Raw genomic sequence first — 15,117 nt, 5'->3', positions numbered from 1 at the left:
TATTTTGGAGACAGAGTCTTGCTCTGTTGCCCAGGCTGGAGTGCAGTGTCATGATCTCAGCTCGCTGCAGCCTCCGCCTTCTGGATTCAAGTGATTCTCCTGTCTCAGCCTCCTGAGTAGCTGAGATTATAGGCGCATACCACCATGCCTGGCTAATTTTTGTATTTTTAGTAGAGATGGGGTTTTACCATGTTGGCCAGGCTGGTCTCGAACTCCTGACCTCAAGTGACCTTCCCGCCTCAGCCTTCCAAAGCGCTGGGATTACAGGTGTGAGCCACTGAGCCCAGCCAAAAAAGACAGTTGTATTTCTGTATGCTAGCCATGAATGGTCCAAAAATATTCCATGAAATAAGAAGAATTCATTCTCAATAGCCTAAGAACAAAAACTTGTTAAAAAGAAATGCAAGACTTGCACACTGAACCTACAAACATTATTGAGAGAAATCCAAGAAAATCTCAGCCATGTGTGGTAGCACACACCTGTAGTCCAACACTTTGAGAGGCCAAGCTCAGAGGATCACTTGAGCCCCAGGAGTTCAAAACCAGCCTGGGAAACATAGGGGGACCCTGTCTCTACAAAAAAAAGATAAAAAATAAATAAAGTAGCTGGGTGTAGTGGTATGCATCTGTGGTCCCAGCTACTCAGGAGGCTGAGGTGGGAGGATCATTTGAACCCAAGAGGCAGAGTTTATAGTGAGCTCAGATGGTGCCACTGCACTCTCTCACCTGGGCAACAGAGTGAGACCCTATCTCGAAAAGAAAGAAAATCTGGATAAATGGATAGTCCTTTCATACCCTTTGATTTAATATTGTCAAGGTGGCAGTTATCTTTTTTTTTTTTTTTTTTTTTTAAGATGGAGTTTCGCTCTTGTTACCCAGGCTGGAGTACAATGGCATGATCTTGGCTCACCGCAACCTCTGCCTCCTGGGTTCAGGCAATTCTCCTGCCTCAGCCTCCTGAGTAGCTGGGATTATAGGCACGCACCACCATGCCCAGCTAATTTTTTGTATTTTTAGTAGAGACAGGGTTTCACCATGTTGACCAGGACGGTCTCGATCTCTTGACCTCATGATCCACCTGCCTCGGCCTCCCAAAGTTCTGGGATTACAGGCATGAGCCAGTGCGCCTGGCCTAGTGGCAGTTATCTTAAAATTGATATACAAATTCCTTGTGGTACATACCTAGGCAAATCACAGCACATGTTTTGTACAAATTGATAAGCTGATCCTAAAATTGTGTGGAAATGCAAAGTACCTAGGATAGCTAAACTGTTTTCTTTTTCTTTTTTTGACACGGAGTTTCACTCTTGTTACCCAGGCTGGAATGCAATGGCGCGATCTCAGCTCACGGCAACCTCCGCCTCCTGGGTTCAGGCAATTCTTCTGCCTCAGCCTCCCGAGTAGCTGGGACTACAGGCATGCGCCACCATGCCCAGCTAATTTTTTGTATTTTTAGTAGAGACGGGGTTTCACCATGTTGCCCAGGATGGTCTCGATCTCTTGACCTCATGATCCACCTGCCTCGGCCTCCCAAAGTGCTGGGATTATAGGCGTGAGCCACTATGCCCGGCCTAACTGTTTTCAAAAAAGAACAACATTAGAGGATTTAACACTACTCCCTTTCACAACTTCAGTAATCACGGCATTGTGGCATTGATAGAAGGATAGGCATATAGATCAATGGATCCAAATTGAGAATCTAGAAATAAATATTTTTATGGTCAGTTGATTTTCAACAAAAGTGCAATGATCATTCAATGGGGGAAGGACAGTCTTTCAACAGCTAGTGCTGAAACAATTGTTATCTACATGCAGATTTAAAAAAAGGAGCCAGGACTGGTGGCTCATGCTTGTAATTATAGCACTTTGGAAGACAGAGGTGAGAGGATCATTTGAGCCCAGGAGGTTGAGGCTGCAGTGAGCTATGATTGTGCTACTGCACTCTAATGTGGGCAATAGAGCAAGGCTGTTTCTATGAATGAATCAATGAATGAAGAACAGAGACCTTATACTATATAAAAATGACTTCACAGTGGATATTAGACAAAATGTAAGAAATAAAATGGTAAACTTTTAGAAGACAGTCTGTGATTCTGAACAATAAGTTCTTGGCCGGGCACCATGGCTCACACTTGACATCCCAGCACTTTGGGAGGTGGAGGCAGGTGAATCACAAGGTCAGGAGATGGAGACCATGCTGGCCAACATGGTGAAACCCCCTGTCTACTAAAAATACAAAAATTAGCTAGATGTGGTAGCACATGCCTGTAATCCCAGCTACTTGGGAGACTGAGGCAGGAGAATTGCTTGAACCAGGGAGTCAGAGGTTAACAGTGAGCCAAGATTGTGCCACTGTACCCCAGCCTGGCAACAGAGTGAGACTCTATCTGGAAAAAAAAATGTTGTCTATGACTCCAAACACACTGTTTATTTTTTAAAAAATTAGATTTTATCAAAATTAAAACCTTTGTTATTCAAAAGAAACAAACCATTAACACAATCAAAAGATGCAAACAAAATCTTTTTGGATCATACATCTGATACAGGACTTGTATCCAGAATATTTGAAGAGCTCTTATAAATTAATAAGATAAACAACCTAGTTTTACAATGACCAAAGGATTTTACCATTATACATTTTATTGATCATTAGAAAAATGCAATCAAAACAACAGTGCAACCAAAACAATACTATTTCACATCCTCTAGAATGATTATAATTAGAAAGTCATATAGTACCAAGTTTTATTGAGGATATGGATGAACTAGAATCCTTATGTATTGCCAGTAAAAATGTGAAATGAGACAACCAGTTTGGAAAATAGTTTGGCAGTTTCTTTAAAAGTTAAACATAAAAATACCATATGACCCGGTAGTCCCAATCCCAGAAATCTAAGAGAAATGAAAACAATGAAATGTCCACACAAAAACTTGTACACAAATGCTTATAGCAGCATTGTTTATTGTAACCAAAAAAGTAGAGACAACCCAGTTGCTCATCAGTTGGTGAATAAATAAACAAGGTATACGTCCATATGATGGAATATAGTTTAGCAGTTACAGTTGGCCCTTGAACAATGAGAAGGTTAGGTTCACTGACCCCCATGCAGTCAAAAAGTTACACGTACCTTTTGCCTCCCCCCCAATTTTTTTTTTAGAAGTAAAATATCTTTATTTTCTTATGTACACGCTATATTCAAATAAACCACCCACCCTGAAAACAGCAGGTTCTGGCTTTTCCATGAACCCCCAGAAGAATATAAATTGGAGGCTCTGATAAGTTCCTTCCCCAGAGTGGGGAGTATGCATTCGTGTGTGTGTGTGTGTGTGTGTGTGTGCGCGCGCGTGCGTGCAAAACCTTTTGATTCCACGGGATCTGGCGAGCCCCTCTGGAGCCACACAGCCCTCCTTGCCTTACACCCTGGCTCCAGCTTCAGGTCTCCTCCCTGATACAGGGAGAGGCCTCAGCCTGGGGCAGGTGTGATGTAAACCAGTCACTCAACCTCCATCTTACTCTTCGGCAAAGAATCGAGGAAGTCTTGCCACTCTGCTGGGTAAAAGCATTTGTAGACATTGATCTTATTTCGAATCTGTTTTGGGGTATCTTGATAGTAATTCTCATCGCGGGCCATGGCCTTATAGTCCTCCCTGTGGTTCTCCGCCATGTAGCATACGTAGTCAATGAGGTCCCGAGACAGAGTATTTCCTTTCTTTTCTGGAAGGCTGGCTTCTGCCTCCACGTCATTCAGCACATAGGGCTTCCGCACAAGCTCCTTAGGCCTCTCCTCTATGTCCACCTCCGTGGCCTTCACCTTTCTCTTACAGAGGGGCACCGCCTTGTTGGGGTCCACAGCCAACCCAATCTCGACGAGGTTCTGCGGCACCGATTTAGCGTGGTCCCAGGCGTGTCGGATGTGGAAGCACTCGATCCGCGGCGCTGCCTTCCGCCCAGCATTCCGGTTCAGATGCTTTTGGTTGACATTGTAACCGAACTTCTGCCTCTGGGTCTTGCCCTTGGCCTTGGGCATTGTGCTGACCACCCCACCAGCAGCTCACACGCGGTGCCTCTCACTCTTAGACCTCGTGTGCTTCCCCCCAAATTTAACTTTTTTTTTTTGAGACAGAGTCTTGCTCTGTCACCCAGACTGGAGTGCGGTGGTGTGATCTCGGCTCACTGCAACCTTTGCCTCTTGGGTTCAAGCCATCTCCTGCCTCAGCCTCCCAGGTAACTGGGATTACAGGCGCCTACCACTGTGCCTGACTTTTTTTTTTTTTTTCTTTTCATTTTTAGTAGAGACAGGGTTTCACCATGTTGGCCAGGCTGGTCTCGAACTCCTGACCTCATGATCCATCTGCCTCAGCCTTCCAAAGTGCTAGGATTACAGGCATGAGACACAGCTCCCGGCTTTTTTTTTTTTTCTTTTTTAGAGGTGGAGTCTCACTCTGTTGCCCAGGATTGAGTGCAGTGGCGTAATCTCAGCTCACTACAACCTCTGCCTCCCAGGTTCAAGCAATTCTCCTGCCTCAGCTTCCCGAGTAGCTGGGATTACAGGCATGTGCTACCACACCCAGCTAATTTTTGTATTTTTAGTAGAGATGGGGTTTCCCCATGTTGGGCAGGCTGATCTCAAATCCCTGACCTCATAATCTGCTGACCTCATCCTCCCAAAGTGTTAGGATTACAGGCGTGAGCCACTGTGCCCAACCCCAAATTCAACTACTAACAATCTACTGTTGACCAAACGCCTCACTGATAACATAGTTGATTAACACATATTTTATATGTTATATATGTTATGTGCTATTGTTTAAAAAAATGTTAAGAAAATCATATGAAAGAGAAAATATATTTACTATGTATTATGTGGAAGTTCGTCAAATCACTGTAATGGTTTTCATCTTTATCTTCTACCCATTGAGTAGGCTTAGTGGGGAGGAGAAAGAGGATGGTAGATCTTGCTGTCTCAGGGATGGCCAAGGAGGGAGAAAACTTGCCGTTAAGTGGATCTGCACAGTTCACCCTGGTGTTGTTCTCAGCAGTAAATGGAATTAACTCCTAACACATGGATAAACCTCAAAAGCATTATGCTAAATTAAAGAAGGCAGACACAAAAGGCTACTATTATATACTTCCATTTCTATGAAATGTCTGAGAAAGACAAACATACAGAGACGGAAAGCACATTAGTGGCTGTGTAGGGCGGAGCTGGGCATGAAGATTAACTGCAGTGAACCTGAGGGAGCTGATGTGTTGGGAAGCATCAGTAATCCCAGCTACATTGGAGACTGAGGTGGGAGGCTCCCTTGACCCCAGGAGTTCAATTCTAGCTTGGGCAACACATCAAACCCCCCATCTTTTAAAAAACAAAAAATAAAACACCAAAAAGGGAACATGCACTTTTGAAAAGGGCATGAGTAAATTTTCTGGGGGTGAAGGAAATGTAAAACTAGATGTAATGATGGTTGCACATCTCTATAATTTTACTCCAATCACTGAATTGTACACTTATAAAGATGAATCTTATGGCATATAAATTACGCCTCATTAAAGCTGTTTTTTAAAAATATAATGCAAACTAAAGTTCAGAACCAACACAAATATAAGGTTCTTAAATAGGTTTAAGTTGTATGCCCTCAAGTATTCTTACTTGGAGAGATAAAGCAAGTATTCATGAGGTGACCTTTTGTTACTTTTATTCATATTTTAAGTATTCAAAATAGAAATTAATCTTGAATACCATATAAAGAAAGAATGATATTAAAAAGTGGACAGTGCCTGGGCATTGTGGCTCATTCCTGTAATCCCAGCACTTTGGGAGGCTGAGGCAGGCAGATCACCTGAGGTCAGGACTTCAAGACCAGCCTGGCCAACACAGTGAAATCCCGTCTCTACTAAAAATACAGAAAATTAGCTGGGTGTGGTGGTACAGGCCTGTAATCCCAGCTACTTGGGAGACTGAGGCAGGAAATTCCTTGAACCCAGGAGGCGGAGGTTGCAGTGAGCCGAGATCATGCCACTGCACTCCAGCCTGGCAACAAAGCGAGACCTTGTCTCAAAAAAAAAGAAAAAGAAAAAAATTGGATCGTGGCCAGGCGTGCTGGCTCACACCTGTAATCTCAGCACTTTGGGAGGCCTAAGTGGGGTATCGCTTGAGTCTAGGAGTTCTAGACCAGCCTGTTCTAGACATAACAAAACCCTATCTCTACTAAAAATACAAAAATTAGCCACACATGGTAGTGCTCACCTGTAGTCCCAGCTACGTTGGAGGATGAGGTGGGAGGATTGCTTGAGAGCCTGGGAAGTGGAGGCTGCAGTGAGCTGAGACCACACCACTGCACTCCAGTCTGGGCAACAAAGCCAAACCTTTTCTCAAAAAAAAGTGGGGGACAAGAGCCTAGGTATGGTTCTCTTATACCTGTAATTATAATACTTTAGGAGGCCAGGGTGGGAGGATCACTTGAGACCAGGAGTTCAAGACCAGCTTGGGCAACATAGTGAAACCCCATCTCTGTTAAATGAAAAAAGTTGACAAGAAAAATGTAAAAGTAAAGACATTTGCTTTACTTTATGAGTACTAGAAACATGCTAAGTATAAGATTGAAAGATTAATTACAAAGACATGCCCTAAACATATACATTATATATTTTACAGTTAGAAATATAAGCCACACTACTCTAGGTTAGTAAGTTTTATTTAATCCAAAAAGTCACATGATTATTTAAATGGAAAACATGGATATGTTGTTCACAAAAGCAATGGAAACAAACCCATTTGTTAAAAAAAATTTCTGCAACATACATTTGCTTTTAGTTATTTATTTTTTTGAGATGAAGTCTTACTCTGTCACCCAAGCTGGAGTGCAGTGGTGAGATCTCAGCTCACTGCAACCTCTACCTCCCAGGTTCAAGCTATTCTTCTGCCTCAGTCTCCCGAGTAGCTAGGACTACAGGCATGCGCCAGCACACCTGGCTAATTTTTGTATTTTTAGTAGAGATGGGTTTCACCGTGTTGGCCAGGCTGGTCTTGAACTCCTGACCTCAGGTAATCCACCCGCCTCAGCCTCCCAAAATGTTGAGATTACAGGCGTGAGCCACCTCACCTGGCCATTTTTATTTTTAAGATTAGTGAAAATGCCATTTTCTTTGGGAATTTGTGAATTATCTGCAGACTAACTCATTTTAGTGTCTGAAAGGATTCTTAGCTCTTGGTCAGCGCTCTTGTCCTCTTTCTTTGAGCCTTTCCTGTTTCCCCTTGGAACTTCTAGGCCCATTGCCTCCTGTTTTCCAGACAGAATAAATTCTTGGTTTCACTCTGTTCTCAGTGGAGATTCTGCTTGTTAGCTATTCATCACCTTAGAAAAACATCATTGAAATGGTTCATCTAATTTATAGATCACTGTTTCCATAGCTGTCTCAGTTTCTTCTGGTATGTTCATCATATTTAAAAATTTATCACAGATTTTAATTTTTTATGACATTCTCAATCATTTTTAGTTATAGAAGAAAAAATAAGTTTTAGTTTGATGATATAGTACCTCTAAAATTGAGAAAAGAATTTGGCACAAATGTCAAGCAGTCACAAGATTAGGATTTGAATCTTAGACCAAGTTGATTATCAGCCTTGTGAGTTCGGGTAACTAAGTCCTTAAACTAGCGTCCTCATCTTCCTAAAAGAGGGTGATTAAAAAATTTATTGAGATAACCAATTTGTTCAATGTATAACAGTTGTACAATTTTTCTTGTGCTTGGAATAAGCAGTACCTTTTATACAATTCTGAAATCAATTCATTTTGAGATGGGCACTTTTAAAAGAATTTCTAAGTATACTTTTTCTTCATTCTCCTGGTATTCTTCCATATAACTTAATTATTTAAAATATATCTAGTACAAAAAAATAGTTAATCAACAGGTTTTGATTTACACCTGCTCTATGGACACTGTAAGTATTTGTAGAAGAATGTACAAACGAGTGTTCGCAAGGAACACTTCCTCCCTTAGGGAGACACACATGCATGAAATAATTGGGGAACCACTCAGTGCTTAACTTTGCATACCTACGCAGCAGGATCAGCCATAGTATTATTATGAAAGGGCTTCTGACTCAGGTCTGGAAGACTTAATATAGGAGGCATTTATTGTGCTAGGCCCTAAATAATTAGGATTACTTAAGATTTGACCAGAAAGAGAAGATACTCTCAGTAGGGGAACCACATGAATCCAAAATCTGGTTCGAATAGAGGGGGTCCGAAGGAAATGTGGGAAATTAGGTGACTGCAATAGAGGGGTTTGGATTCTATATGCTAATTGTTTTTTGAGCTCTTGTTAGATCTCTAGACATAAACAAGACACACATGGTACCCCTTTCCATGGAGTTGTAATCAAGCAGAGAAGATAAACATTGAGTACATGATAAAATCATGAAGTCATGATTAAGGAAAGTGGCTTAGGTCCAAGGGGTCAGAGAGAAATGCCTTGAGGAAACGACATCTGAGTAGGAGTTCAGGAGTTGAGAAGAGTATTCTAGGCACAAGGCACCTCGTGAGTGAAGGATCTGAGATGGGGAAAAGCAAAACAAAAGTAATTTTAAGTGCAGAGAAAAAAACAGCATGGCTCAACATGGTGGATAGGGTAATAGTAAATTCAAGTCACAGCAAAAGTGTGCCTAAAGCAAGGACTGTTGCTTAGTAACATGGTAGGATTTGAAAGGAGGGAGGTGTGGTTGTCTCCACCTTTGAGGTCGATGCCGCCTGAGCTGTGCTGCCCAACGCTGCACTAGGGTGTGCAATATCACACCTGCAGCAGCCACAGAACTGGGCAGCCAGAGCCCCGCTGAATGATGACAGCTGTCTCAAGCAGCTAGCAGGGTACCTAGCGTCTTCTCTGCCATCTAATTGGGACCTGGAAAACCCACCAGGAGGCATTAGGTGGAGATGTGGAGGCAACCAGTGGTAGCCACAGAAGCCCCCACAAGACGCAGTTCCCACAAGTGAAGTGTGGAGAGGAAGAGCAAGAAAGCATGTGTCCTGGCTGATAGGGTTCTTAATGAAGCCCGTGCTCAGGGTGAGAGGGACAGTGGCTATACAAATGTCCCATTTCAGGCCAGGCGTGGTGGCTCATGCCTGTAATCCCAGCACTTTGGGAGACTGAGGTGGGCGGATCATCTGAGGTCAGTAGTTCGAGACCAGCCTGACCAACATGGAGAAATCCTGTCTCTACTAAAAATACAAAATTAGGCCAGGCGCGGTGGCTCAAGCCTGTAATCCCAGCACTTTGGGAGGCCGAGGCGGGCGGATTACGAGGTCAAGAGATCGAGACCATCCTGGCCAACATGGTGAAACCCCATCTCTACTAAAAATTTAAAAATTAGCTGGGTGTGATGGCATGTGCCTGTAGTCCCAGCTACTTGGGAGGCTGAGGCGGAAGAATTGCTTGAACCCAGGAGGCGGAGGTTGCAGTGAGCCGAGCTTGTGCCACTGCACTCCAGCCTGGCGCCTGGCGACAGAGTGAGACTCTGTCTCAAAAAAAAAAAAAAAAAAAAAAATTAGCTGGGCATGGTGGCACATGCCTGTAATCCCAGCTACTTGGGAGGCTGAGGCAGGAGAATCACTTCAACCTGGGAGGTGGAGGTTGCAGTGAGCTGAGATCGCTAACCCATTGCACTCCAGCCTGGGCAACAGGAGCAAAACTCCATCTCAATAATTAAAAAAAGAGAAAGGTTCCATTTCAGTCCGGCAAGCTGCACTAGCTGAAAGCCTGTCCTGAGAATGCGGTCAGAAGTTCAGGTTCAGTAGCACAGAGAACATACACAGCATCAGAAGCTTCCCTGGCTCTCATCTTTTCAGGCAGTCATTCACGATAAATCTCCAGAATTATGATCCTCTTCTGACTTTTCTATGCCATAGCTCTCTGCCTTTCTGTTTCTGCTTATACTCAGAGAAAGTCATTATACACTGGCAACTCCTTGCTTTCCAGATTCATCAATGTTACTCAGTTCTCTCCCTCCACAGATAACCCTTCTGACTCTGTAGGGCTGTTTGTCTAGAGCAGGCGTCCCCAAACTACGGCCCGCGGGCCGCATGCGGCCCCCTGAGGCCATTTATCCGGCCCCCCGCCGCACTTCAAGAAGGGGCACCTCTTTCATTGGTGGACAGTGAGAGGAGCACAGTATGTGGCGGCGCTCCAACGGTCTGAGGGACAGTGAACTGGCCCCCTGTGTACAAAGTTTGGGGACGCCTGGTCTAGAGAAATTCAAGGACCTTTGTGTCAGAATCACTTACAGCAGTTGGAAAGACACTGATTCCAGTATCCTCCCCCTGCCCCACCCAAGACAATCTCAAGGGATGGACCCAGAGACCCATGCTTTTACCCTGTCCCGCTCCTGTGCCAGTCTTGCCCTGCCTTCATCAGGGCAGAAGCAATGGGTTAGCAGCTCTCTGTGCTGTGCATTTCAATATGAACGAATAAGATCTGGCAAAAGTCAAAAGGAGAGAAACCTGGATGGATCACTGCCCTTGCTGAGTTTACAGTCCAAGGCTTCTGCAGTCTTCGGAGCCCTCTCTGTACCTCTATGATGGTATGGTCCTTTTCCTTTTATGTTGTCATTTTTGCATACTTGGCTGGCAGTAAGGAAAAGCCTAGCGTTTCATTAAGTTAAGGTTTGTGTCATGTCTTTCGGGTTTCTGCAGTGGTCAGCAAAATGCCCTGAAGAAATAGATATGGGTTACACTGAAATGATTTTATTAAGATATTTAGTTAGTTTATTATAAAGTTTTCTTTCCATTTAAGGCTACGTTTTATACTTAATTTTAAAATTCCACATTGCAATAAAAATATTCCATGTACACTATATGTACCAATATAAGTGTAAGTATTTTGTTTTCTTGCCTTGTCAACCAAGACACTGGTCCTGTTTATTCTAAAGCATGCCCTTCACCTGATGACTGAAGGACATCTGTCCCAATGCCCTGTTCATGATGTCATTGACAGGAAGGGCTACTCAGTGTGTGGTTTCACTTCTTACCTCTGGTTAGCAGAGTGAGTTCTTTGTCATGTAGTTAGCGGATCTGTGGTAGTATGAAGGGGAGGTTATGGGCTCTTGGATAATTTACAATAATGCATGCGTATCTAAAAGTTAAGAATCTATTTTCGTGGTTTTAAAAAGTTTATATAGACTTTACTGTTACTGTTTAACCCTCTTAAGTTGTGTTAAGTAACTGTCAGAAATAGCTGTAGTTTTATCTGTCTGTCTGTAATAATTTTGTGGACATTGTATCCATTGTAAAAAGGAAGATGAGGTGATTTAGATAAACATGTAGCCAAATTATGTTGCTTTTTAATCTTTTTATCAGTCAGCAATACCAGATGCTTCTTATTGGGTTTTTTGGGTAGTTGAATAAAATTAGTTGAATGGTTCTTCACCTTTTTTCCGTCATAGTCTCTTAAAAACTTATTTAGCTCTGTATTTATTATCCGGCATTGAATAGAAAAATGTCATACTTTGTCAAATATAGAAAATTCACTGTGAATACAAAAAAAAAATACTTTATATGAAAATGAGAAAAAAAATCACCAACACATTGTAGAATACCTTGAAATATCAGTAGTTTGGGCCACTTAACATAAATCTATTTTCTTTATTCTAAAAGCCCATGAAGAAAATGAGTAATATAATCATACTATTGTTTTACCATTTAAAGTTTTTTAGCTTCTAATCGAATATGGATTTAACTACCTCAGAAAATGGAGCTTGCAGTTGAAGTGTACTGCTGTGGCAGGAAGTAAGGGTTTAAATTATATTTATATTTTTGCCTGAGTTTGCACATGCTTCTACTGTATCTTCCATCTGGTTCATACATTTTTTTTTAAAAAAAAAATATAATTATCAAAATCTAAAACTGAAACACTTAAGCAGTAGCTTTTAAAAAATAAAAATAGCCCTTAAAAAATAAATGTAATGGCTCCATTTTAAAACTTCCATAAGCTCTTAATTTTCCTTTTTTCTTTAAATCTGAAGTGGGCCTGGAGAGCGCCGCCACTGTCAGATACATGAGACTGTTTACTAGCCTTCCTTGCAGGCTCTGGGTCCCAAGTGGGTTGTTTGAGGTCATCACTTGGTTTTACTTTTTTTGTCTTTCCTGTGCTTCTCTTGAGGACTGGCAGCAGAAGAGGAGGAAGATAAAATCATATAAAGGATCTTCTTGGATTGAGAATACCGCTTTTGAAATCAGTTTCCTAGGTTCCAGGATGGAAGACTTCTTAACTGATAGCAGTTCATATGATGATGAACCTGGCCTTGTAGTTATGATCTCAGAGTTGGTGTCACTGGCACAGCTTCTAAGGAGGATCATGCAGACTTAGGTTGTAGGTGTTAGAGGTCTGGGTGAGGATCTCTTACCCTGGATTGATGCTTACAGTGCTTCTCAATTCAGGATGGAAGTGGAGGACAAGGCAAGGGGTATTTTGGGACAGTTATTTTGCTGTGCAGGTTGTCTTTTGCATTAGAGTGTTTAACCTCCCAGGCATGGGCCTGCCAAATGCTGATGGCTCACCTCCATGCTTGTAACAGCATAGGGACCCCACCCCCAGGGTTTCCAGACACTCCCAGGAGAGCTTTACTGGCCCTGTTGAGACCCACTGTTAAATGCTTAAGTTTGAGGAGTCTTTAGAGGAGGAATGAAAAGGGGCCCTCATTCGTGAACGAAATGGGAATGCCAAAACTCGTGGAAAAATGGTAGGCTTTTATATTTGCCTGCACACTGATGGTTCTGGTGTTCTTTTTCTTTCTGACTTTCCAAGTTTCAATTTGGTATAATTTCCCTTTTTTAAATCATTTCATGCAGCACAGATCTCCAGGTACTGAATTCTCTCAACTTTTATTTATCTGAACCTGTCTTTGTTTGCCATCATTTTTCAAAGACAGGTATACATTTTTGTGTTGACAGAATTTTCCTTTCAGCCCTTTAAAGGTGTTTCTTCGTTTTCCAGCTTGCATTTTTTTCTGATGAGAAGCTGTTCCCTTTTAGATAGAGTCTTTAAAAAAAAAAGTTACTTTTTAGAACAGTTTTACATTTATAGAAAAATTGTGAAGATAGTACAAAGAATGCCTGCAAACCCTGCACCCAGTTTCCCCTGTTAGGTACCATGTAAGATGTTGATTTGTTGGACCACAGTGAACTAATGTTGACACATAATTATTAACCAAAGTCCGTTACTTTATTCATATTTCCTTAGTTTTCACCTAGTTTTTTTTCTGTTCTAGGATCCCACCCAGCTTACCACATTACATTTAGTCATCACGATCCCTTAGTTTCTTCTTGGTTGTGATACTTTTTCAGACTTCCCTTGTTTTTGATGACCTTGACAGCTTTGAGGACTACTGGTCCAGCATGTTGTAGAATGTCCTTCAACTGGGACATGTGTGATGGTTTTGTTATAATTAGGCTAGGGATATGGGTTTTTGGGAGGAAGACCCACAGGGATTTGTAAAGTACCATTAGCATGCATCCTGTCATATCAAGTTTGTGTGCTATCAGTGTGAATTATCACCGTTGATGTTGACATTGGTCACCTGACTGAGGTGGTGTTTGTCAGGTTCTCCACGGTAAAGTTAACTTCTTTTTCCCCCTTCTATACAATAACTTTTGACATCACTGTGCACAGCCCAGACTTAAAAAGTGGGGATTTATGCTTCATCTTCCGGGCAGAGTATCTACAAAATTATTTGGAATTTTTCTGCATGGGTGATTTGCCTCTGCTCCATTAATTTATTCAGTCATTTCTTTATGTCAGTATGGATTCATGGATACTTATTTTATACTTTGAATTATAATACAGTACAACTTTGTTACTTTACGTTCTTCCAGTTTTGGCCACTGGATCTTTGTGTTGACTCCTGTGTCCTTTGACATGTCCCCGTTGTTGTAGATGTTGGTTTTTTGCCTTTTGGTTTGGTTTGGTTTAGTTTTTGAGCACTTTCTTGCTTTCTGGTGCTGTTAAGATGTGCCAGGCCCATTTTGCATATATTTTCTGCCCCTTGAACATTATTGAACTTCATGAGTAATGGCATATCAGTTCTAGAAGCAGCCATTTCTCCAAGGAACCCTGGTTTCTGTTTATTGGAGAATGGTATTAAAAACCAAGGTCCGGGCACTAGATGTGATTGTTACTACCGAGATGTCTGTTGTTTCTCGGCCTTCTCAGCTAACAGAGCAAGGAAATAAATGCGTGTATCCTAACCCCTGCACATATTCATATCTATAAATATTTCTCTCTGTAGTCATCTGCATTGATATTAAGCTAAAAATGAGTTCATACTTATGTCTCCAACTGTAATACGTTGCCACATGGATCATTCTAGCTCGCTCTCCTTTCTTACCACTAAACTCCCACTCCTAAATGAAAAACCTGGCTCTTGCCATCCTACATCTGTTTACTTAATTATTCAGTTCACTGAACTTCCAGATTTACAAATTCTTTAATGTAAATAACAGATTTGAAGGTCTTTTAGAGTTCTAGTGCCTAGTGTGGAAGCTTCTGTAGGCCACGTTCCTCCTAACCTACATCTCCCTTGGTTGGAATGCCTAACTCTGTACTTCATGTTTCTTTTCCCACCCACTTCAAATTCTTTTATCAACAACTTATAAGAAAGCACAAATGTAAGCATCTTACTTGAAAAGGGTATAAAACTAGTGAGGTGAAATCTTGAAACATAGATAAGAAGAAAGTATTCATTAAGTCACCCTGCAGAGGGGTTGTTTAACCCCTCTGGGGTTTGAAGATATGGCTTAAGTAACAGTTCAAGTGGAGAAGGAGAACGGCTGGGAGCCTTCAGTCACGTGAGTTCCATGTACGCTGATGTGTGCTTTGGCTTCAAAAAATGATGTTGGAATCCTGGGCTGTATCCCTGTGGGCATAATCAGATGTAGGGAGATGTTAGTGTGTCGTGCTACCCTTGATACTGAAAGTATTGTGTTTATAGTTAACATTTACTTTAATAAAGGCACTGAAAAACTGATGTCCAGAAAAGAATAAGGTGGGAAAGCTCTGTACGCAGGGTCTTATGATGCATAACTTAGAATTTCAGCATCAAAGGGAATAAAGTTAGTAGCTGTTTCAAC

General features: G+C 41.9%; 1 protein-coding gene and 1 pseudogene across 3 annotated transcripts in view; one reads left to right on the top strand and one right to left on the bottom strand.

Annotated features, from left to right (window-relative positions):
* RNF130 (ring finger protein 130) overlaps positions 1–15,117 on the top strand; it is a 162,971-nt gene that overhangs the window by 41,216 nt on the left and 106,638 nt on the right. The window lies entirely within an intron of this gene.
* Positions 3,494–4,064, bottom strand: LOC101028923 (nucleolar protein 16 pseudogene; annotated as a pseudogene).

This window comes from Saimiri boliviensis, chromosome 20 (genome assembly GCF_048565385.1).
Source record: "Saimiri boliviensis isolate mSaiBol1 chromosome 20, mSaiBol1.pri, whole genome shotgun sequence".
NCBI lineage: Eukaryota > Metazoa > Chordata > Mammalia > Primates > Cebidae > Saimiri > Saimiri boliviensis.
The sequence above is the reverse complement of the archived record's forward strand: the minus strand, read 5'-3'. Positions and strand labels throughout refer to the sequence as shown.